This window comes from Nelumbo lutea, chromosome 1, assembly GCF_056320005.1.
Source record: "Nelumbo lutea isolate HS-2025 chromosome 1, American lotus-T2T, whole genome shotgun sequence".
NCBI lineage: Eukaryota > Viridiplantae > Streptophyta > Magnoliopsida > Proteales > Nelumbonaceae > Nelumbo > Nelumbo lutea.
The window spans coordinates 15,896,376-15,920,036 of record NC_142684.1 but is presented as its reverse complement, the minus strand read 5'-3'; the positions used below and the strand labels follow the sequence as shown (position 1 = coordinate 15,920,036).

The 23,661-nt window shown below is 38.0% G+C and overlaps 1 pseudogene across 1 annotated transcript; it reads right to left on the bottom strand.

Annotated features, from left to right (window-relative positions):
• Positions 1-4,301: 4,301 nt before the first annotated feature.
• LOC148873681 (cytochrome P450 89A2 pseudogene) lies at positions 4,302-13,946 on the bottom strand (annotated as a pseudogene). Its single transcript, XR_016105551.1, has 3 exons — positions 11,043-13,946; positions 10,800-10,853; positions 4,302-4,483 (listed from the first exon to the last, which is right to left on the bottom strand). The product of XR_016105551.1 is annotated as a cytochrome P450 89A2 pseudogene (transcript).
• Positions 13,947-23,661: the final 9,715 nt, after the last annotated feature.

Here is a 23,661-nt window from a genome sequence, read left to right as displayed (position 1 = left end):
CTCAATCACCAACTTGGAGGGATCGGGTGCAAGAATTACAGGCAGGTACAACCAGCCCGAACTGGTCTATCCATGAGGGACTTGTGCTGTACAAAGGGAGGGTATATCCCCCGACAAATTGCCCATTGATTCCAGCCATCATCGCCAGCATCCATAACGCCACCCACGAAGGGGTTCAGAAGACATTGCATCGCGTCCGCGCTGATTTTCATTGGTATGGTATGCGCAACTCAGTTAGGGATTTCATCCATAACTGCTCTACATGTCAGCAACAAAAATGGGAGAATTTACACTCGGCTGGCCTCCTGCAGCTCCTCTCACTCCCAACACAGATTTGGGCCGATATCTCCATGGACTTCATTGAAGGCTTGCCTAAAGTCGGAGGGAAATCAGTCTTATTCGTGGTGGTGGACCGCTTTTCCAAGTATGCCCATTTCATCCCGTTGTCCCACCCATACAGTGCAGTCTCTGTGGCCCACGCCTTCTTCACACACATCTTCCGCCTACATGGGCTGCCAGAGTCCATCGTCAGCGACAGGACGTAGTTTTCACCAGCACCTTTTGGAAGAAGTTGTTCCGATTACAGGGCATGACCCTAGCTTTCTCATCCGCCTACCACCCACAAACGGACGGGTAAACGAAGGTTGTCAACCGGACGATAGAGATGTACCTCCGCTATTTTGTAGGGAACCAACCACGACGCTGGGTAGATTGTCTTCCTTGGGCCGAATACTTCTACAACACGTCCTACCACTCCTCCCTTGGCACGACCCCCTTGCGAGTTGTGTATGGCCGAGACCCTCCCCGTCTTTTATCTTACAACCCAGGTTCCACACGGTTGGAAGAAGTAGATTGCAGTCTCCAAGACCGCGACGCCCTGCTAGCCGAAGTCTCCCTACGCTTGCAGCAGGCACAGGCGTGTATGAAGCAAACCTACGATCGACACCGCCACGAAGTCACCTTCGTGGCTTCTCTACCCCCTCTAAAGGATGGCAGACCCATCCTCCCCCCTCGAGCTCTTGTCCAGTCATGCATCAATCAGGGTACCTTCGAGGTTCTCGTAGAATGGGAAAGACTACCTTCGAGTTCGTTTGGCTGAAGCTCCAACCGTACCGCCAGCTCTCCCTCAGGCGGCGAGGCCCCCCCAAGCTGGCACCCAGATTTTACAGGCCCTTCAAGGTTCTCCGGCAGGTGGGGAAGGTTGGCTATCAACTCGATCTACCGGAGCACAGCAGAATCCATGACGTCTTCCATGTGTCCCTACTGAAGCCTTTTACAGGAACTCCCCCTTGAGCACGTGCCTTCTCTACCCCCTCTAAAGGATGGCAGACCCATCCTCCCCCCTCGAGCTCTTGTCTAGTCACGCATCAATCAGGGTACCTTCGAGGTTCTCGTAGAATGGGAAAGACTACCCTCAGCGGAGGCCACCTGGATTCCCTGGACCGACCTTCACAGTGCCTACCCAGCTCTCGAGCTTGAGGACAAGCTCGTTGTCCAAGAGGGGTGTGATGTTATGGACACACCGCCTGACATCACATTACGGTGCAGTCACAGGCAGCAGCACGCAGAGCAGGCCGCGCAGCAGCATGCACCGCCCGGCAGCACGTACCGCCTGGCAGCGCGCAGCACGCGCACCCGACACCAGCACTGTGAGATGCGCACGCCGCTTGGCAGTAGCAGTAGAGCGGGACCCACACGACAACTCATCAGGGTGGGTCCACACTTATCTCTTCTCGCCAACTCGCCACCAACTACTCCATTTTATCTTATCTTATCTTATCTTAAATAAGAGTTGTGTTACTATTAGGAGTAGGTAATTAGAAGTTTGAGTTCAAGTTGGAGTTTGAGTTTAATTAGGAATTTCCTTTTGTAATCTCCTATTTAAGGAGCCACGAATTAATGAAAAGGCATTGAATTTTCGATCAAGAGAAGAGCTTGGGAGAGTTAAGGTGATCTCTTGGACAGATCACCCCCTAGTTCGCCACAATAGGATCAACACGCAAAGAGAAGGGCAAGGGAAGGCTAGGAGTTTTCCTCGTTGACTGCCCCGTGACGAGATCCTACGCACGGGTCCATAACATTTTGATCTTTAAATACACTTTTTTGTTTCAATGGATGTTTATAGGGTGATTATGAGTCAAGTTAGGCCTAAGTCTTTTATATATAAAATATTTTATAGTAATTGGCATATAATATGCACATAATTTTTTTTATACATTATATAATATACAATACTGTTTAATTATTCAACTACACCTACTGTTTAGCTAAATACTAGGCGTGCACACCTACCGTTTAGGCAAAATGGCAGTCTTAAATCACATGGTTTAAGACAATAGTTAAATTGTAAGGGTATAATTTGTCAATTAACTTAACAATAGGGGTAGTTTAAGAATTTCTTCCTAATATATATAATAAGTGTCATATTATAATATTTATATAAAATACATATATTTCAATATATGGGTTGGGCCAAGCTTGAACACAAAACCTAGGCCCAAACCTAGGATGCTTGAACTAGGTGTTTGTTAATAAATTCTAAAATTAATTATTAAAATTTATATACTAACACATAATAAAATAAATAATATTGATTTTCTGAAAATCAAGGTATATATGTACACATTTTAGTTTTTCTATCATTTTTCAATAGCTACTAATTATGTTCCAATTTCTCATACTTCTTAAACCATTAGAGTAAGTTTTTTATGTTTAAATAACTTATTTATCATCATATATATCTTGTGCTTATTATTGTTAGTATATATTTTTTAGGCTTTATTTGATTTTTGTATTGTATCTTGATTTTTCTTCCACATCTATGTGTATCCAAAGCATTTTCCGATACATCTCTTAAAAATTCCTTTTTTATGCAATTTGCATTTCCCACACTTTGAACCATGGTTGTGACCAAACTTAATAATCCAATTAGTAAACTTAACCACCTCTATTTAAGCTGCTAATTGTAAGATGCAAATACAATCAAATAAATAAAATCTAAAAAGGGTATTCATGGCGAGTAGGTTTTATTCATGTCACTCTAACTGTAATAAGAACAACAAATATACAGAGAACAAAAATAAAAAATCAGAACTGATAAAACTTTTCTTGATTATTGATTTCAAAACCATCAAATGTGTTAATAAACTTAATTAATTACATTAGATAGAACTCAACTTTGGATTCCTATACTTGCACCGAAACTAAAAATACAATGTATGTGCATTTCTATACTCTGTCAAAGAGAAACCAACTAATCATTAGAGAGAAAGAGAGAACAAAATAAGAAAAAAATTAACATTACAGATAAATATTTGAATGAAAGAAGAGAGGCCACTTGTCTATTTGAGCTTCAAATATGGTACTGGCCAACCAATTATGGATGAAGCTTCCATACCAGAAAAAGAACGAAGAAGGAGGTATCTTGTCCATAACTTAATTACATTGGTGAGTCTCCACCAGCCATGGCCATGGCTATTACTGATTGGTAGAGGTCCAATTTTTGGAGCTAGTTATAACTGGTAATACTTCAGAAATTTTTGGTGGAAAAATCCTAGAAGAAGTGGACCCAGGAATCAGATCTAACCAAAGTTAGACTCGTAAAAAAAAAGTATATAATGAACAACAAGGAAAGAGAGGATAATCGTCTACTTGAGCTTCAAATATGGCATTGACTGACCAATCTGGCCCATCACAAGTGAGTCTTGATTGGTCATGCCCATGTATGCCAATGGTTAGTTGAAGTCATTCACTAGGGCTGTAACAGGGAGCGTTTCAGAAAATGTTGAAGCAAACCCTATTCCCTACTTCCCCCAAAGCTAATTAAAAGCCCTTTGATTATCAATCCTTTGGGCCTATGCGCAACAATAGGTATGGACCTCATTTAATTATTAGAGTTGGTTTGACTTTGCTTACCTATCCATTTATAGATGAAGGCAGGGCTCCATTCCCATTCTTGAGCAATATGAGATTTGGGACAATACTAAATAATGAGTGCTGAAAGTCTTGCTTAGGAAGACAATTTACATATTTGAATTGTCTCAAGTGTTCATACATGTATTGACATATGTCAATTAATTAATATTATAATATATATTTAAAAATATATTATATTATATTGTGAGACGAACTAGGTTTCCACACAAAAACTCAGGCCCAAGGCCAAAAATTTGCGGGTTGGGTCTGGTAAGGCCAAAAATTATCACCCCTAGTGGGGAGTGATGAATTGATGATGTAAAAGAGAGATGTGGGATGGTAATGGTGTCAACAACCATCAGTGCTTTTTAAATAAACATATTAAATGAAATATAAATTAACCCTTTATTGAAACTCCACCCATAATTCAATCAAACAAAATAATAAACTGCTTAACGAATGGGCCATTTGCAACCCATTAGTTTCACCACTATCTTTACCCCAAATAAGAAAACGCCTCCATAACAATTGCTTGTGTAATGTGTACTCTCATCTCATCCATCCGATTCTGCTCATAAAAGACCAAATAACAACAAAAGATTTTCATAAACACCTAAAACAATTAAAACCAAAGCAAATGACCACCAAACAAGTGAAAACATCAGTCAGTCGGTTTGGTACTTTTGAAAAGCCCAAGGTATCGGATTGGTTTTAATTAACTAATATAAAAAACGGGTGGTTAATCAAACCAGCTGGTATATATATTTATATTATTATATATTATATATTTTTTTCATATATATTTTATATTATCGTAGAAGACTTTGGTTTCACTTTAAATGTCCAGAAGCCCATACTAGAGCAAGTTAACAAATTACATGTGATAGTCAATAGAATTCAATCCCATGACATCATCCTTCCTAAATCTTTCTAAGTGGGAGCAATAATTGTCAAACTTTCACCCTCATGAAAGGACTATAGGAAGAAGTTTCAACACAAGGCATAACTTAAATTGGAGCAAATTCAACACCACCTTTGTATTGAAGAAATCTCGAATTAAAGACAATATGGATAAGACCCTATCTGGTATGCTAAATTCTAAGGTTAATTTTGTGGAAAATGAATTGAAGAAGACTAGTCATGCATTACAAATAGAGAAAAGGATGGGAACTTCAAGAAAAATAACAATAAGAAAGGATCCTGCACCTATATCTTGGAAAATAGTTTTCTTATACTAACACCAATTCTCAACTTGTTTCACAATGGAAAATTACTAAGCATGTCTTGAATTTTTAAATAAGAATTTGTTTATACTCCTTAGAATTGTAAGAGGAGAGTACGGAGGCTGGACTTAGCAGTATGGCAATTTTCACCATCCCCACCAAATACCCAGCCTCACCGATCAGGTGGGGTTGGCATGGAGATTGTCTTAGAGAGGATAGGGTGGGGATGGGATTAATAGGAATACCTGATCAGGGATGGGGAGTGAAGTCCACAGCCAGCCCTAACCCCAATTATATATTAAATACATGTGTATATATATTATATTAAATATATAATATAATTTATGATATTTATAATATTATTTATATTATATATATCAATATATATTTGAAATATTATTTACAAACTTTTAATTTAAAATTTTATTAAATATATAACATAATTTATGTTATTTATAATATTATTTATATTATATATATCAATATATATTTGAAATATTATTTACAAACTTTTAATTTAAAAATTCAGGGATTCAAGTCCTTGATGGAGAAGCCTTCTCTGTTAAGGACTAAGGATGCAAGCTAAATTTTTTTATTGGGATTAACCTAAAACTTGAGGTCGGGATGGGGAGTATGATCCCCACCCCAAACTCACCCATTGCCATTCCTACCATTAGGGTCATCCCCTAAACCCATAACACCTCCAAACCCATAAATATAGTTCCATTAATTATGGTAATTATAGGTGTAGTATCCAATACTTATGGAAATTATTAAAAGTTTCCAATTATTTATTTGCAAAGTTAGAAGTTTTATAATTTAACTTTCACTAAATTAATAAAATTAATTATTGCTCAAAAAATTATAGTAAATATCAACATTATTGAGAATATAAAAACACATTTAAATTTATTGAATTTAATTTTCCACTAAAAATTACTAAAACTTTTTAATTAGTGTTTGATAATATCATTAAATATTAATAAATAAACCAAAACTACTGAAAATATCAATAACTACTTGATGGTGCATGATTTGGATGCTCTTAATTGGAGGGCAGCTCAGACGTCGGTCTGCTCTATTGGTCAAACTAGAAGGAAACAATGCTCAGAGATATTAAGATTTTCTTATATGAATTGAAAGCTATTTATTTGGACTTGGGGGGCCAAAGCTATTTATTTAAAACAAAAAAATGAAAGAAACTTAACATTTCAATTTTCTTATATGAATGATCCAAGAAATTCATACAACTTGGTAAGATATTAAGATATTAGAAAATTCAGAAGCCACAAATAGTGAATGAGAAGCATAGATTCATAGAATTCTAAACCTCACATGGCTTGCATATGTACCCACTAAACCCTACCAAGCAATATTTGGACATGGGGGGAGGGAGGGAGGGAGGGAGAGAGGAAAATGTACTACCCTCTTATTGAGAAGCAAATCCTAAGAAGTAGAAGAAAGAGTGGTGAAAGAGCAATAGAACACAAATTTTGAGGAGAACAGAATGTCAATAAAATGCCGCTGCCACTTTAAGTTAATATATATAGGTTATGCTAGTTACATGAAATGACATATCTGCTCTTGATGTTTACATCATAACTACTAACAAATAACAAACAATATAAAACTGAAACTAGAAATAACAGAATAGCAAAATAACCACAGATGTGACTAGATACATTCTACCCTACGGACAGAGTGGGACCACAGCTGTGGGGCCCACATCAATGTTCTCTATAGAGGTTACGTATTATCAGGTTCTTTGTTTGTTTTAGCAATGTTTCCTTTTGGTCTAGTTTGCCTGTAGTAGTGCAATTTTATTTGCATTAGAGCAAAAGAAAGGGGGTGCAAATTTTGATTTATTATTCTTTTAACTTTCATCTTATCTTGTTCACTTGCAGCACAAATGAAGTAAAATAAAACCTAAAACAAAACAAAGTGAAAATTGAGGCAAAAATGGATCAGAATTTGTGTTTTCCTTATTTGCACTCTCATGCATTTGTACTGGTGCAGATTAAATTGCACTGTAAACAACTAAAGTCTTCTGTATTTAGAAAACAAATTAGTAAATCGGTCATGCTGCCATGGTGGATTATGTTAAATTTCAAAAGCAGATAGAAAACAAAAATAGCTGGAAATACACAAGTGAAAAGTACTTGAGAAAATAACACAAAAAAACATTTATTTCTGTGATAATTTTACATAACATTACAATTCTTATTCTGATAAACTAGAATAATAAAGTTTCTTTCCACGTAAGTTGTATGCAAAATTAAAAAAAAAAAAAACGGAAAAGCCATTTCATATTATAGTTATTGATTAATTCGAGATGCAAAACTTCGGTTTTATGGGCCAATATGGATTCAATCACCATGAGAAACTCTCCTTTGGGATTGCATCACACAGCATTTCAGTAGACGAAGCAGACCTGTCTATTCAATATTTATTAACAGAAATACAGCTTTTGATAACAATATGGATTCAATCGCCATGAGAAACTCTCCTTTGATGCTCATGGTTTGGTATCGTGTATTTTAGATCAAGACAATACAGCTTTTGATAACAAATATATTATGAGATACGAAGACAAACTTTGGAGTTTAGTGGGCCAAAAGAAAATTTATTAACAGAAATCAAGACAAGCCTGAGAATTTTGTGGGCCAAAACTTTTTTGACAACGCATGCTATAGGACAGTACTTTCCCATTTTGGGCCCATCTTCAACCAACTCTATGTAAGCCTAGCCCCAACCTTTGGAATTATCAAAGAGACACCTGGCCCATGCTTCGTTTGAGATCAGGGGAACCTAGGGTACTTAGTAGTACCTGTACTTGTCCATTCAATGGTTTGCTTGGTTCGAGTTCATGGTTCCTGATTCGTCAGTATTAGAGAAGTTAGCCCCCGGAAAGAGTATTCTTATATGTAAGGGTGTCAATGGACCGGTTTTGGATTAGACCCCGTCCAGTCCAAAATCAATTTGGACAGATCAAGGTTTGGGTTGAAACCAATCAAAATTAAAATGAATTTGAACAGATTAGATGGGTAATGGTTAATCTTGGCAGGGGACAACTGAAAAGAAGAATGGTTGTTGGAAGCACATGGCTTTTCAAAAATGGGAACACCAAGGATCTTTTTATCACCGAGTCTGTCAGCCACCTTAACACTCTTAGGCTCGGTATCATGTACATAATGCAAACCGGGACCATTTCCAGCTTCAACTTTGTCAGAAAAGTGTTGATGATTGACTTGTAAGAAATCTAATCCCATTCTCCCTGAATTTCCCCTTGCTTTGGGGGTCATGTCATTGCAAGTAGGTTTTCCTCTCGCTGGGGAACCACTGCATCTTTAAAGGCATTTGGAAGCACCATATTCAAATTCGTATCCTTTGCAGTCTTAACATCAACGAAGTCTGAACACTTGTAATGCTTCATAGAACCATGGTTTTCAAAGTTTTCAGAAGTTAATGCCTTCTCATTACTGCAGTTCAGATAGTCAAATCCAACTAAAGGGGAACAAACCTGTAATGGCTTGGACTTCTGTAGCTGGTCTGAGGTAAGACACTAATATGGCCAAAAAGTTAAACTGTATAGTTCTTTTATAACTAGAATATCTCTCTTGGTGCAGTATATATTCTTAAGTTCCAATTAATTTTGAAATGTAAAGGAGAATATCCCTCTTGGGGAAGACTGTTATGTTATGATACATTTACCTTGAATTTAATATTTCAATAGATAATTTACTGTATTGTAGGTTACATGGATGATATTTAGAATAAAAAGGTCATTACCCAGTGTTGGTCCAACTATCTTGGGTCTTGGGAGGGGAAGACTGGATTCAGTCCTAACCTTTGGCATTTTTTGCACAAAATGGCCGCTGTCAGACTCAAACCTGTTTTCTCACACAAGCCAACAAAAGGGGAATGGCAACAGCAACTCCAAAATATATTACTATACTTGGTAACAGGTGACTGGCCTCTCAACAGCAAGAAATCTGGCATTGAGTCCAATGTAATCCTAGTAGGGATCATATTATAAAGCTCAAGTTTGATGGTCGCTGTATTGGTAATCCCTTCAGGAATAGGTGGACTGTTTAGAGATGTACTTGGCATCATAGTAGTGTTATTTTCAGGACCAGCTGGCCACAAGCACATGACTCAATAAGGGAGGTATCAGCAGCATTGCAAGGATTGAAAGTGTAAAACTTATTAAACAGTACAGGTATCCCCAAATTTCATTTAAGCAAGAATGGCAGGGGTAGAACCCCAAAGCTTACAGAGGAGGGATTCCATCACTATAAAGTTCTTCCAGAAATACACCCGATTTGGCTAAACCATCTGCTATGTGATTTAGATCCCTAGGAATCCAAGTTAGTCTGGCATTTAGGTAAAAAGGACATCTTTTAGTCAAAAAAAAAAATAGTTAACACAATCAGGTGGTCCAATAAAGAGCTGTTCTGCAGTCACTTGGCTTCCTTTGGGCATTTACAGGTTTAGGCCTATGGTAAATATTACATAGGCAGAGCCTGGGTGGGTTAGGACTTATGCCCCTATCCCACCCTACTAATTTCTACACCTGTTGGGGGCTGGAAGGATGTCTTTGGTATTACTGCTGAAGATGGAGTCAAATACTAAAAATTTGCCTATAAATATCTAATAATCCTTTATAATCTTATAGGTTGAAGCTTTTTTGGAAAAAATAGAAATATAATCTGTATTACATCAGGTTATGCAAGGTCATCCTATGTACAATTAATTTGTATTATATTCTTGGCTCATAAGAAACATACTGGTTCCATACTGATTACAGTGATGAGTGATGAGATTTAATTAAGGTGAGATCATTCTCTTTTTCCAAACAAGAATTTTATTATATAAGCTTCGATGCAGACTAGCAATCTTTTAGCTTTATTTCCTTATGGCTATCTCTTTCCCTTGGTGACTAGGGCTGTTGTTCCCATGCTAATGGTGCAGCAAGGTTAGCCTAGCTTTCTGTTATTTGTCAAACGAGGGTTCAAAGTATTAGGTTTAGGGTTTGAGTGGGGACTGCTCGGCCCTGGTTCAGTGATCCTCTGCTTCACGGAATTGTCGTGATCCATGATCCATAAATTCCATATCCATCCTACACTACACAAGAAAAAACGAACACAACTACCTGGAACCTTCTCACTGCTTCTCATTCACTGTCTTCATTATCCACAAAATATGTATTTATAATTAAATAAACTACACTTTGACAGTCATACAACTAAGATATCAATTGGGTGGCCCCCTACATACTAACTAAGCCATGGATGCATGGATAAAACCCAAATTCTAATCCTCAAACAGAGCCAAGCAGGATAGCATGTAGGGTCTCTCCCTTCAGTTGGCGAAGCTTAACAGAGGCCTCAATTCAAATGCTACCCACCATCTGGGTGCCTTTATCAAATGCCTCAATCGGACTGTCGGATTTATACTTCGATAACAACAAAGCAATAAGGAAAATAATTCGATAATTTATACTTAAAAAAAAAAAAGAAAACAGCAAAGCAATAAGAAAAAGAACAGCAACAATTTATACTTAAAAAATGTATAAATTTCATAATAATTCAAACACACAAATACCAGAAATACCAATAAGAAAATAATGAAGAGAAAAAAATTGTTCAAAACTTCAAATACCTTAATCGATGCTGCTTCGTTTTGATGGTAACAAGGATGATATTGGTGGTCAACCTAAAAGGGGAAAAACAGAGTAAGAAGAAGAAGAAGAAGAAGAAGAAGAAGAAGAAGGAGGAGGAGGAGGAGGAGGAGGATATATACATCTTCTGTACGTGCGCAGCTTGAGAAGGAGATGAAGAAGAAGAAGACGAGAAAGAAAAAAGAAGACGAAGAGAGAGAGAGAGAGAGAGAGAGAGAGTTTACCTTGGTCGAGCTCGCCGTTACCTTGTACAGATAGAGAAAGAGTCGATTAGTTTTACCTTGAGAGGGACGAGGGTTTACCTTAGAGGGACGAGGGTTCAGTGAGTTCAAGTCGAGAGGACTCGAGTTCGAATTAAAAAAAAATAAAAAATTAGTAGGATGGGTTTGCTGAGACCCAAATTTCATTCTGGGGAAATTAATTCTGCAGCAAGAAATGAACATCCAAACACCTATATTTCATTCATTCTTGTTCATTCCCAAATTTCTTACGGGAAGAATGCATTCCGCCCAAGAAATGAATATCCAAACACCTGTATCTCATTCATTCTTGCCCATTTATTTTTTCAGAACCTCAAAGAATTAAAAGAATGAGACTATGGGTAACTAATAAAATATGGCCTAAATATTTGCATTTTAAAATTGGGATACTAAATTGGCAGTGGGCCTAAATCCCTAAAGTACATGTACCATTCGGAAACTTTCCCTTAAAATTAATACCTAAAAATAGCAAATATGACTACAATTAATATACTCTATACTCTCCTTGGTGATATGTGGGCCTTTAGAGGATTCTTCATCACGACGGTGAACTCTAGTTTCTCCGACAAGTCAACCTCATCTCCATCACTGACCGTCCATTCAAATTCCCTTACCAAATTGGCCACAAAATACTGCAGGTGAAGCAAAGCCATGGCAGCTGCAGGGCATATCCTCCTCCCTGCACCAAACGGCATCATCTTAATCTCTCGAGTTCCGGTTATATCAAACTCTTCCCCTCCATTGCCACGTGGCAAGAATCTCTCTGGCATGAACTCCATGGGGTCCTCCCAAACTTTTGGGTCCCATCCCATCTCTGCCACCATGAAATTCACCGTAGCATTCTCTGGCACAAGATACCCATCTAGGGTGATATCCTCCGTTACTGCGTGTGGCAGCACGAAGTGTCCCGGTGGGTGTCTTCTCAGACCCTCCAACACCACTGCTTTCAGATATGGCATCTTCTGCAGATCTTCCTCCTTGATTTCTTCTCCGGACCCCACCACCCCTTCAATCTCCGACACCAGCTTTTCTTGGATGTGTGGATGCTTCACCAAGTTCGCCATGATCCACTGTAACGCGGTGGATGTTGTGTCAGTGCCTGCGTCGAGAAACTCCGAGCACAGACTCATAATCTCCTCCTCCGTGAGCTTCCGTCCATCAGGTAGTCGAAGATTGAGTAACGTATCGACGTAGCAGACGACCATCTCAGTACTCTTCCCTTCCTCGCTTTGCTTCTTCTCTTGTTCTTGTCGGGCTCGTATAAGAGGAAACAAAACACTTTCCTGATTACGTCGCATCTCATAGAACTCGTTCCACTTCTTTCGAAATATGATCTTTCCCAATTTGGGCAGAAAAACAAGTATGTTAAGACCGTTGAAACTGGTCAAGAGCTTCCGCTGAACAGTCTCGACGTCTCTGATAACCTTTTCATCGAGTTTCTCTCCGAAACACATAAGTACTAATAAGCAGAACATCGCGAATTGGAAGTGATCTACCGCACAAATTGGTTCGCCGGATATGGCCTGTTCCCTGAGCCTGTTGATCAGTATGTCCAAGACCCATTTGCGGGCGTGGCCGTAAGATTTGATTCTTAAAGGGTGGAGGATCTCGGAGGTGAGATTCCGGCGGAAGAGACGCCAGAGTGGACCGTATGCAGCGGAGCTGATGTTATGTTGGTTGCTGCTGATGAGACGGTTGGGGCCTAGAGCCGGCGGACGATCAGCAAAGATGGTGCCGTGCTGGATGAGGGCTTTATGGGCAAGTTCGTGGGTGGTGATGAAGATGGCTGGGCGAAAGCCGATGTTAAGCCTGATGATAGAGCCGTACTTGGTGCGTAAATGGCGAAGAATACATTCGATTTCGGAAGAAGGTTTCCGAATCCATAAGAAGTTGCTTATTACGGGCACAGAGAAGGGGCCTGGCGGGAGCTTTCTGGGCTTATTCGAGCTGAGTGAGAGGAGTTCAAGGAGGAATTTCAGGGCTGCACAGATGCAGAGAGAAGCGAGAACGACGAACCAGACTTCCATTGAAACGGTGGGGTGGCTCTATGCCTGTGTCCGAGAGCAGAGCTGATCAGAGTCGCTTACAATCAGTGCCAGTAGGTGGTTTTAGCTTTGTTCTGGGTATAAAAAGTATGGTGCAGATTATTGACACGATTATTTATGAATTATGAGGGATGTGCTGACGTGCAGAGTTGTACCGACCACAGCCTAAACGTCTCGTCGGATTCCGGAGAATTTTCAGAGTTGTACTGACGTGCAGATCCTCCATGCACTAGTTAAAGGGTGTTGGCACGTATTCTTATCTTATATCAATAGTCTGAATATCGGTTCAATCCTATAAATATTTTGGACCATTAAATCTTGCCTGGTCCAATTTAATATGTTTTATTAATCTGCGATCCATCCAAATTGATTCTGATTTTTATACAGGCTCAGCCCAAAACTGGTCCATCTTTCGTCAGTTAAACTTGTCATCCCAAGGGATTTGTTTATTTGCGATACAAATATTGAATCGGGGTATTTATATACTCTGGTTGATGTTTGTGAGTATTTATTTGATATATAAAAATATATTTTATGACAGTTTGCATTCTGAAAAAAGAATCTTATTATATTTACTTTTTGGATATAATTTTGTATTCTTTCAATAATTAACTTGTAACCAAAGTTAAAAACATTAGAATATAAGATAATTAGAACATTTAATAATGGGATTCACACTTTACACTGATTTCAAATAAATAAGATGAATATAAAAATGATTTAAAATATGAACCATGTTTACATTTATGAACCTAAAAGAGAATAAATATACAATATACATATTTACATTTGCATTACAACGAAAACACAGCCTAAAAAATAAAATCAACAAGAGAGGTCTTGTGCGGTTATAGGGGGGATTATCGAATAGAGGATTAAAACTCACTTTACCCTTATCTAAGAAAAAGTCTTCTTACTTCACGGATACGGGTAGGATATGCTTTCCCAGCAAGTATGTCAACAGTGATGTAGCAACTAACAATGAATCCAAATCTGCTGATCACAACTGACAATATGTGATCAGCAACTACCAAGGTTGGAAGATGCCATGATATGTGAAACAAAGGAAAACATTGTGCATCTCTCTGTCGACGTCCTGGTTGGAAGATGCCATGATAATGGCTGAGATGAAATTCTGATGAGTCAGAATTACACCCTTACTCGTACCTAAGAGCCGCGGCATTGCCTTGTTTCACAGAAGCTACAGGGAAATTGGATACTGACCCTCCCGCCATGTTAACCAAGTCGGAGAAGGAAGCAGTTCTGGCACGGGAGACTATCGATGAAGCACTCAGAGGCCCCAGAAAGAGATCTGGTAACCCGAAATCCTTCACCTTGTCCCATAATGGAGGAATAGTGGTTACGAGCTTCGGGCTAGAATCATTCACCTGCTTGGCGATCTCTACCGTGGTGTAAAGAGGATTCATAATGATAGCAATAGCTCCAATAGCAACAACCCCTAAAAGACAAATGGGGAATCGAATCGAATTAGGGGCTAATATGAGAACGATGTCGCCTTACCAATCGTGGATTTCAATTGACTGAAGGTTAAGGCCTTGCCGGAATCGACATCCACGAGAGCAAGTTTGTCAAAGTAAGAAGAAGAGGTGAAGGCTGAAGATGGAGGGATAGCTTAAGGTTTTTCCGGCCACTTTTGCAACCTTAGAAATCATGAATTTCATTGCACTGGCCACTTTTGCAAATGCAACTATCCCTCTACCCGGAAGAAGTGGTGAAGTAGATTGGATTTCCACTTGAAGGCTATTCTAGTTGGAGGGATAGCTGCATTCGCAAAAGTGGTGGATGCAATGATGGCTATAGGTGAAGTAAAGTTGGGGGTTGCGACTGCTGCCATGTCAGCAATCAGCAGCAGTAAATGCAGCTATATGGCATGATCTAGATCTAGCTTTGCATTGCCAAAGGATAGAGGTGGTCTTAAATAATGAACAACAAGAGTAATAACATGGCACGACTTTCTAAAGTAGTTTGGCATTTGCTTTCGTTAGTCCGGATCTCCTACCAACAAAATGTGTGTCAATACTCTATCAACATGATTTAGCACCACACATTTCATTCATGGTAGGTCTCATGAGTCCCAGTTTTATGGTAAGATGTGTGGTGTTAGATGAAATTGGTAAGAGATTCCAACTCTGCTTTGGCAGCTTATTACCTTTGGGCTCAAATTTTGAAGAAAAAGTATGTTTGAAATGAATTTCTTGGATTGTAAGTATGCTTGTCTTGCACTACCGTTCCCAAATATCTCCAATTGGTAGTATGTTGGGTTGGTAGAAATAGATGTGACATTAATGTTTGGAAGGACCTATGGATCCCTCCCAACTTTCTCACTTATACTTAGCTAGTATGAGTTGCCTTGATGATTTAAAATTCTTAGAGTGGATTGATCCAATTGCTCAAATGTTGATCCAAAACTGATGCAATTGTAGTTGTGTAGCAATTATTAAAAGGATACCCTTGAACATCCATCATTTAAACAATAAAGATAGAATAGTGTAGACCAAAATCAATTCAGGGAAATTTTCAATTCATTCTATTTATATAGAAATTACAGAAGGCTAATAGTGTATGATTGACGCTATTTGTCAGGGGTTCTACTACCTCGAGCTGTTTTAGAATCACAGAGTGTCCAAACATTGAGCCTTAATGTTCTCTGTGTAAAACGGATGTAGAAACTGTAGAACGTCTATTTCTTAGTAAGTGTGATGTGCTATTCTTTCATTAAGTGGCTTTAGCTCTTGGTTTGACCAGATGATAGATGGTCACAAGGATAGTCTTTGGAGAAATTTTGACAATTCTTTGACTGATTTGGAAGGCTAGGGTGTTTTTGGGAAATTTTTTTAGGAATATTAAGCTTTTGGCCTTTTGGGGTCTTATTTATAAAGATTAAGATTGTTTGGTAAGTATCATTGTTTATTATAGTCTATTGAGTTATTAAAAGAAAAATTTTTTGATGCGGAAATACACGGAAAGTTTCTTCCTAATTTTTGGCCATTTTGGGCTTCTAAGAGCTTTCTGGGATGCAAGCTTTTCTGTCTTCTTGTCTATTGGTGTCAAAACGAAAAAAAAAAAAAAAAAAACTTTTTCGTCTTATAGTCTTTGAAATGCTCAAAAGGTCATCTGAAATGACTCACCAAACAGGCCCTACCTACATCCTAATCTTTGAAAACACTAATCCTCACCCAAGAAAAATATGGATTCAATCGTCAGTTTTGGTTGAAGATTATCAATCCAATGCTGATAATCAATTGATTGGTTCAGGCACAGGAGATGGAAATCCTTCAACCCACTAAAATGGATCAGACCACCGAATGGAAGTTTTAAAATTAATGTTAATTGAACTCATTGTATGAGGTTGTGAATCATATTTTCAGAGGTTGCTCATTTGCTAAGAGCTATTGGTCGATTATTTATCCCACTATTTAAGGTTTGGACGAGCAAGAAAATGTCCTTCAGAGATTGGTGGTTGCACCCTTTTAAGAGCTTACCTAATGAGGAGGAAAGGTTCTTCCTATTATGGCAACTCTCGAAAAGTAGAAATATGAGTGTTTTTTAAAAAATATTTCGATACCCCATACTAAAGTCATTGATAAAGCCTTTTGTCTCCTTTGCTGAATTTCAGGATAGCATGATTGATATCAAGGGTGTTGGTTGGGCTCCCTTCTCACGTGAAGGGACCACTAAAATAATAATAAAAAAAAGGGGTAGAAGTCGAAGAGGCTCATAAAAAACAGCCTCAAGTGTAGCAAAAACAACTATGAGAAAATAAAACTTTGTTCGGTAAGTGGGGTGAATTCGAGTAGTTCGGTGAAGTTTTCCACCGAAAACAGAAGAGAGAGAGAGAGAGAGAGAGAGAGAGAGAGAGAAAAGGAGAGTGAGAGAGGAAATGAGAAGAGAGGTTTTTTGGGTTTTTCATGAGTGAAGAACACAAAACTGCATGGTGATCCTTTCTCCGATCATCTTGGGATTTTAGTATGCAGTCGATGGCGCCTCAATTGCATATCTACTGGTTTGATTTGCTATTCCTCTTCTCTATTATCATTTTGGAGAAATTTATTTTTGTCTCTGAGTTATTTGGTGATATGTGATGAAATCTACCTTTGGGTGAGTAGTTGATGCTGATAGCCTCTAGATTTACTGTTAGAAAAGAACTTTGTTGTATCTCATTGATTTATTAGTAGAAGCTTTTAAGTGGCTAGTTGCCCATGGTTTTTCCCTTCGTTTTGGAGGGCTTTCCACATTAAAATCTTGTGTCTTCTATTTGTGGATTGTGTTCTTATTATTGCATATAATTTTTCTACTTGGTTGATATTGTTTGGCTTGCATGCCCATTTAATTGCACAAAGAGGAAAACAAAATTATTTTGTTTCGTTCAGATAATTAAATTGAGGACTCGACCAGTAACAACAATGGCACTATGATTAGGCTCATTGATTCAAACTATTCAATATGGAAGTCTAGAATGATGGATATGCTCTGTTGTTATGACTATGAAGACACCACATTAGGTGATGAAGGCAAGCCAGAGGGTATGTCTGGTAAAGACTGGGAAAAACTAAATAGAAAGACAGTTGGAAAGATCAGGTAATGGGTGGATAATTCTGTGTATCAGCATGTTGCCAATGAGACTAATGCCCATAAGGTGTGAACTATTCTGCAGGAGTTATATGAGAAAAGAAATTATCAGAATAAAGTTTTTCTTTTCAAGAAGCTTATGTGTTTGAGATATCATGATGGAACTTCTGTTTCTTAGCACTTGAATGTCTTTCAAGGGATATTGAACCAGTTGGTTGCTATGGAGGTAAAGTTAGATGAAGAGATTCATGCTATGTGTTTGATTAGCTCTTTGCCTGACAGTTGGGATACTCTTGCGGTTTCTCTTGTAAACTCTTCTCCAAATGGAGTACCCACTTTGAAAATGGTGAAGGAGAGCATGTTGAATGAGGAGAATAGAAGAAATGATCAAGGGTTAACAACGCAGAGTCAAGTTCTGGTTACTGAAAGGCAAGGGAGAAGCAAAAGTAGAACTCCAAAGAATCGTGATAGCAATGACAGGTTTCGAGGAAGATCCAAGTCAAGGAAAGAAATTAAGTGTTATCACTGTGATAGGCCAGAACACAAGAAGTTCCAATGTAGAGTACTTAAGAGGGGGCAAAGCAAAGAAAAGGGCAAAGAAAAGAAAGAAGAAGCCAATACTATAGTAGCTGCAGTTAGTGATGATGTTTGTATTATATGCGATGGTGGCAGTGTCAATCTCACATGTTATGATTCACAATGGGTTGTAGACCCCAGTGCTTCATATAATGTCACTTCTCATCATGATGTTTTTCTCTTCATATTCTAGTGGTCAATTTGGTCATGTGAAGATGGGGAATGATGAAGAGTGCAAAATTGTCTATATAGGAGATGTATGCCTGAACACAAATACTGCATGCAAATTGCTCTTGAAGAATGTGAGGCATGTTCTTGAGATTCGCCTTAATTTGATTTCCACTGGGATGCTTGATGATGACAGCTATCATAACTACTTTGGTGAAGGAAAATGGAAACTCACTAAAGGGTCTTTGGTGGTAGCTCGGGGAAACAAGTGCAGTTCTCTCTATGTGATAGAGGCTAAATCTTGTGGGGGAAAGGTAAAAGCAATTGAAAACTCTTCCATTGAACTTTGGCAAACGCGGTTGGGTTACTTGAGTTAGAATGGTTTGTGGATTCTTTCAAAGAAGCATAATGTTTCAGATTTGAATTTTTTCTTACTTGAAGTCATGCTCTCACAGCTTGATAGGTAAACAACACAGAGTTACATTTAAAAATTTCTCTCCTTCTAAAAGAGCAAGTGTTCTAGATTTGGTCCATACTGATGTTTGTTCTATGGATTCTTTAAGTCTTGGTGGTGCTCACTGTTACAATACCTTTATTGACGATCATTCTAGAAAAGTCTAGGCTTATTGTTTGAAAATTAAATATCAAGCTTTAGATGTTTTCAAGTATTTTCATGCTGCAGTTGAGAGGGAAACTGGAAGAAAGTTAAAATGTGTTAGTGCAGATAATGGTGGTGAATACAAAGGGTCATTTACAGAGTATTACAAAACTCATGAGATCAAGTTTGAGAAGACAGTGCCAAAAACATCTCAACACAATGGTGTTGCAGAGAGAATGAACCGTACTATTAATGACAGAATTAGATATATGCTCTCTCATGCAAAGCTGCCTAAGTCATTTTGTGGGGAGGCAATGAGAACAACAGTTAACTTGATAAATCTTTCTCCTTCGGTTCCTTTGAATGGTGATGTTCCTAAGAAGGTTTGGAAAGTAAAATATGTATCTTATGATTATTTGAAAGTTTTTTGTTGCAAGGCATTTGTGCATGTTTCTAGAGATGAGAGATCCAAACTTGACAGTAGAACGAAGTAGTGCATCTTTCTTGGGTATGGTCATAAGGAATTTGGGTACATGTTTTGGGATCCAGTCAACAAGAAACTCAGTAGAAGTAGGGATGTAGTGTTCTTTGAGGATCAGACTATTACAGACTTTGAAAATCCAAATAAGCTAAAGTCTACAAATCATGAACCAGTTGACCCAGGTATGGTTGGTCCACTAGCTGCAAATACTGAAAATAGAAGAGATGTATAAGAAGATCAAGATGAAAATACTCCTCCAGTTGATAATGAGCCAATAAATGAAGAAGAGTAAGTAGATGAACAGAATAATTTAGAGCCACCAGAAGAGCCTTAGTTGAGAAGATCCACTAGAATGCGTCAACTTTCTATAAGATACTCCCCTACTGAGTATGTAATGATTACTGATGGGAGAGAACCAGGGAATTATCAGAAGGTTTTGTCTCATGAGAATAAACAAGAATGGTTAAAATCCATGCAAGATGAGATGAAATCCTTGCATGAGAACCATACTTATGATCTGGTAAAGCTACCAAAGGGTAAGAATGTCTTAAAAAATAAATGGGTCTTCAGATTGAAGAGTGAAGAAAATTGCTCACAACCACGGTACAAGGCAAGACTGGTTGTGAAGGGATTTAATCAGAAAAATGGTATTGACTTTGAAGAAATTTTCTCACCTCTTGTGAAGATGTCGTCTATCATAGTTGTTCTAGGATTGGCTGTCTGCTTAAACTTGGAAATTGAACAACTTGATGTGAAAATAGCCTTTCTCCATGGTAACTTAGAGGAGGAGATTTAATTGGAACAACCTGAAGGCTTTGTGAGACAAGGTAAAGAATATCTTATTTGCAGGTTGAGAAAGAGCTTATATGGGCTCAAACAAGCACCCAGACAATGGTATAAAAATTTTGACTCCTTTATGGAAGCTAATGGGTACGGTAAGACTACTTCTGATCACTGTGTGTTAGTAAAGAAATTTTCTGATGATGATTTTGTTATTCTCCTGCTTTATGTGGATGATATGTTAATTGTTGGTCATGATGTTGCTAAGATCAATAAGTTGAAGAACGAACTCAATAAAGCTTTTGCTATGAAGGATTTGGGTCCATCTAAACAGATCCTTGGCATGAAAATCATCCGTGACAGGAAGAACAAGAAGCTTTGGTTATCTCAAGAAAAGTACATTGAGAAAGTTTTAGAGAGATTCAATATGAGCAAAGCAAAACCGGTTGTATCTCCACTTGCATGTTCAAGCTTAGCTCCAAGCAATGTCCTACAAGTGAGAAAGAGAAGGAAGAAATGAAGAATGTGCCTTATGCATCCGTAGTTGGTAGTTTGATGTATGTTATGGTATGTACAAGGCCAGATATAGCTCATGTTGTTGGTGTTGTTAGTCGCTTTCTCTCTATTCCAAGTAAAGAACATTGGGCAGCCATGAAATGGATTCTCAGATATCTCAGAAGTACTTCTAGAGTTTGTTTGTGCTTTGAAAGTAATAAGCCAGTGCTAGATGGTTATACAGATACAGACATGGCTGGTAACATTGACTCTAGAAAGTCTACATCAGGGTTCTTGATTACCTTTGCGGGGGGAGTTGTTTCGTGGCAATAAAAATTGCGAAAGTGTGTTGCTTTGTCTACTACTGAGGCTGAATATATTGTTATTACTGAGGGCTGTAAAGAAATTTTGTGGATGAAGAAATTCCTGCAAGAGTTGAGTCATAAGCAAGAAAAGTATGCTCTATACTTTGACAACCAGAGTGCAATCAACCAGTTCTAAGCATATAGATATGATGTATCATTGAATTCGAGATGTGTTGGAGATGAAGTTGCTACAACTTGAGAAAGTTCATATTGATGATAATGGCTCAGATATGATGACCAAGGCTTTGTCAAAGGAAAAGCTTGTTGTTTGCAGGAAGGCCGCTGGCATGGGGCTGCCACCCTCCACATGAGAAGTGAAGGGGAGATTGTTGGTTGGGCTCCCTTCCCATGTGGAGGGCCCACTAAAATAAAAAAAGGGGGTAGAAGTCGAAGAGGCTCATAAAAAGCAGCATCACGTGTCTTTGCATTAGCAAAGGTAGTTATGAGCAAATAAAACTTGCTCGATAAGTGGGGTGAATTTGAACAGTTCAGTGAAGCTTTCTACCGAAAATAGAAGAGAGAGAGAGAGAGAGAGAGAGAGAGAGAGAAAGAGTGAGAGGGGAAAGGAGAAGAGAGGTTTTTTGGGTTTTTCATGTGTGAAGAACACAAAACTGCATGGTGACCCTTTCTCCGATTATTTTGGGATTTTAGTATGCAGTCGATGGCACCTCAAGTTGCATATCTACTGGTTTGATTTGCTATTCGTCTTCTCTATTATCATTTTGGAGAAATTTATTTTTGTCTCTGAGTTACTTGGTGATATGTGATGAAATTCACCTTTGGGTGAGTAGTTGATGCTGATAGCCTCTAGATTTACTGTTAGAAAAGAACTTTGTTGTATCCCATTGATTTATTAGTAGAAGCTTTTAAGTGGCTAGTTGCCCATGGTTTTTCTCTTTGTTTTGGAGGGTTTTCCACATTAAAATCTTGTGTCTTCTATTTGTGGATTGTGTTCTTATTATTGCATATAATTTTTCTACTTGGTATTGTTTGGCTTGCATGCCCATTTAATTGCACAAAGAGGAAAACAAAATTATTTTGTTTCGTTCATATATATATATTGTTATTTGGCTATTGTGAGATAGCAGACTTTTTCTCAACAAAGGGAAAGAATAGTATCAAGAACTATAGCTTATAAGGTGGACCCCCTAAGATGGGTGTGATTAAAATAAATTTTGATGCTTTATGGTTGGAAGGTGGTTTCTGCACCATTTCTACACTAGCTTGGAATCACCTTGGTGAAGTGCTGGATTTCAAAGCCTATAAATTGGGCATTGCTTCTATTAACGAAGCTGAAGCATGGGCTGCTTGGGAAGCCCATAACTTGGCCATGAATTTCAATAATTATCCTCTTAGTATAGAGGGAGATTCCAAGATCGTGATCTCTTGCCTTAACAAGGTAATGCCTTGCTCGTGGAACTTGCAAAATGTCATCCATGACTGTTAGGAGCTACAAGAAAGGTGCGAGAAGGGAAGAATCTACATAAATGTCTTTTGTGAGGCTAAATCAAGCTGCAAATTGGCTAGCCCACCATGCGCATGAAGTCCAATAGTAGTTTTATGGTTGTGTTTCTTTAAAGCTTTGTAAGCTTCCTTGGTTTTTTGCTCTTATTTGTTTTAGTGATTTGTGGGGATGTTCTACCTAGGGGTGCTCACGGTTTGGTTAACCAAACTGTGGGGCATTTTTTGAATCGAACAGGTAGTACCGGTTTTTGAAAACCAGTAACCAGAACCGAACCAAAACCAGTCAGTTAACTAGTTTACTGGTTCAGTTTGTCATTTTTTTTGGTTTTCTAGTTTCTACAATATATATTATAAAAAAATATATAAATATATAATAAAAAATTATAAATATATATAAAATATTATATTTTATTTATTAAATAATATATTATAAATATATATTTATATATAATGCATATTTATTAATTTATAATATATAGAATATATATAATATACATACATATATATATGTATATATATAAAATATATAGAAATATATGTATGCTAGTCAGTTCTGTTAACCGTTGGTTTTTTATATTGGTTAACCAAAACCAAATTGGTACCTTCGGTTTTTTAAAAACACCAAACTGATCGGTTTGGTTGTTCAGTTTTGGTTGGTTCAGTTTTTCAGTTTTTTTGCTCACCCCTAGTCCTACCCCCCCCCCCCCCCCCGGTCTTTTGTAGCCCCTTCTGGTCTTATAAAAAAAAGTCAAGATTCAAAATTGTCATTCGTGATTCAATTGGTATTCAATTAGCTTTGATACTACACCACAAGATCATTTTTAAATGAGGCTCTTTGCTAGTAGTGTAGGCCCAGTTGAAGATTGCTTCACAACCTCATTGGCAAATCTCATCAGTTTTTGCCAATTGTAGAGATCTCCTTCAATGTTTTAAAGAGTTTTACTATCTATTCCTATTCTTCGGTTTGCAAATGCTCCTTGTATTCATCATTTGTTGGTGGAGGAGGCATCTATTTTGTAAC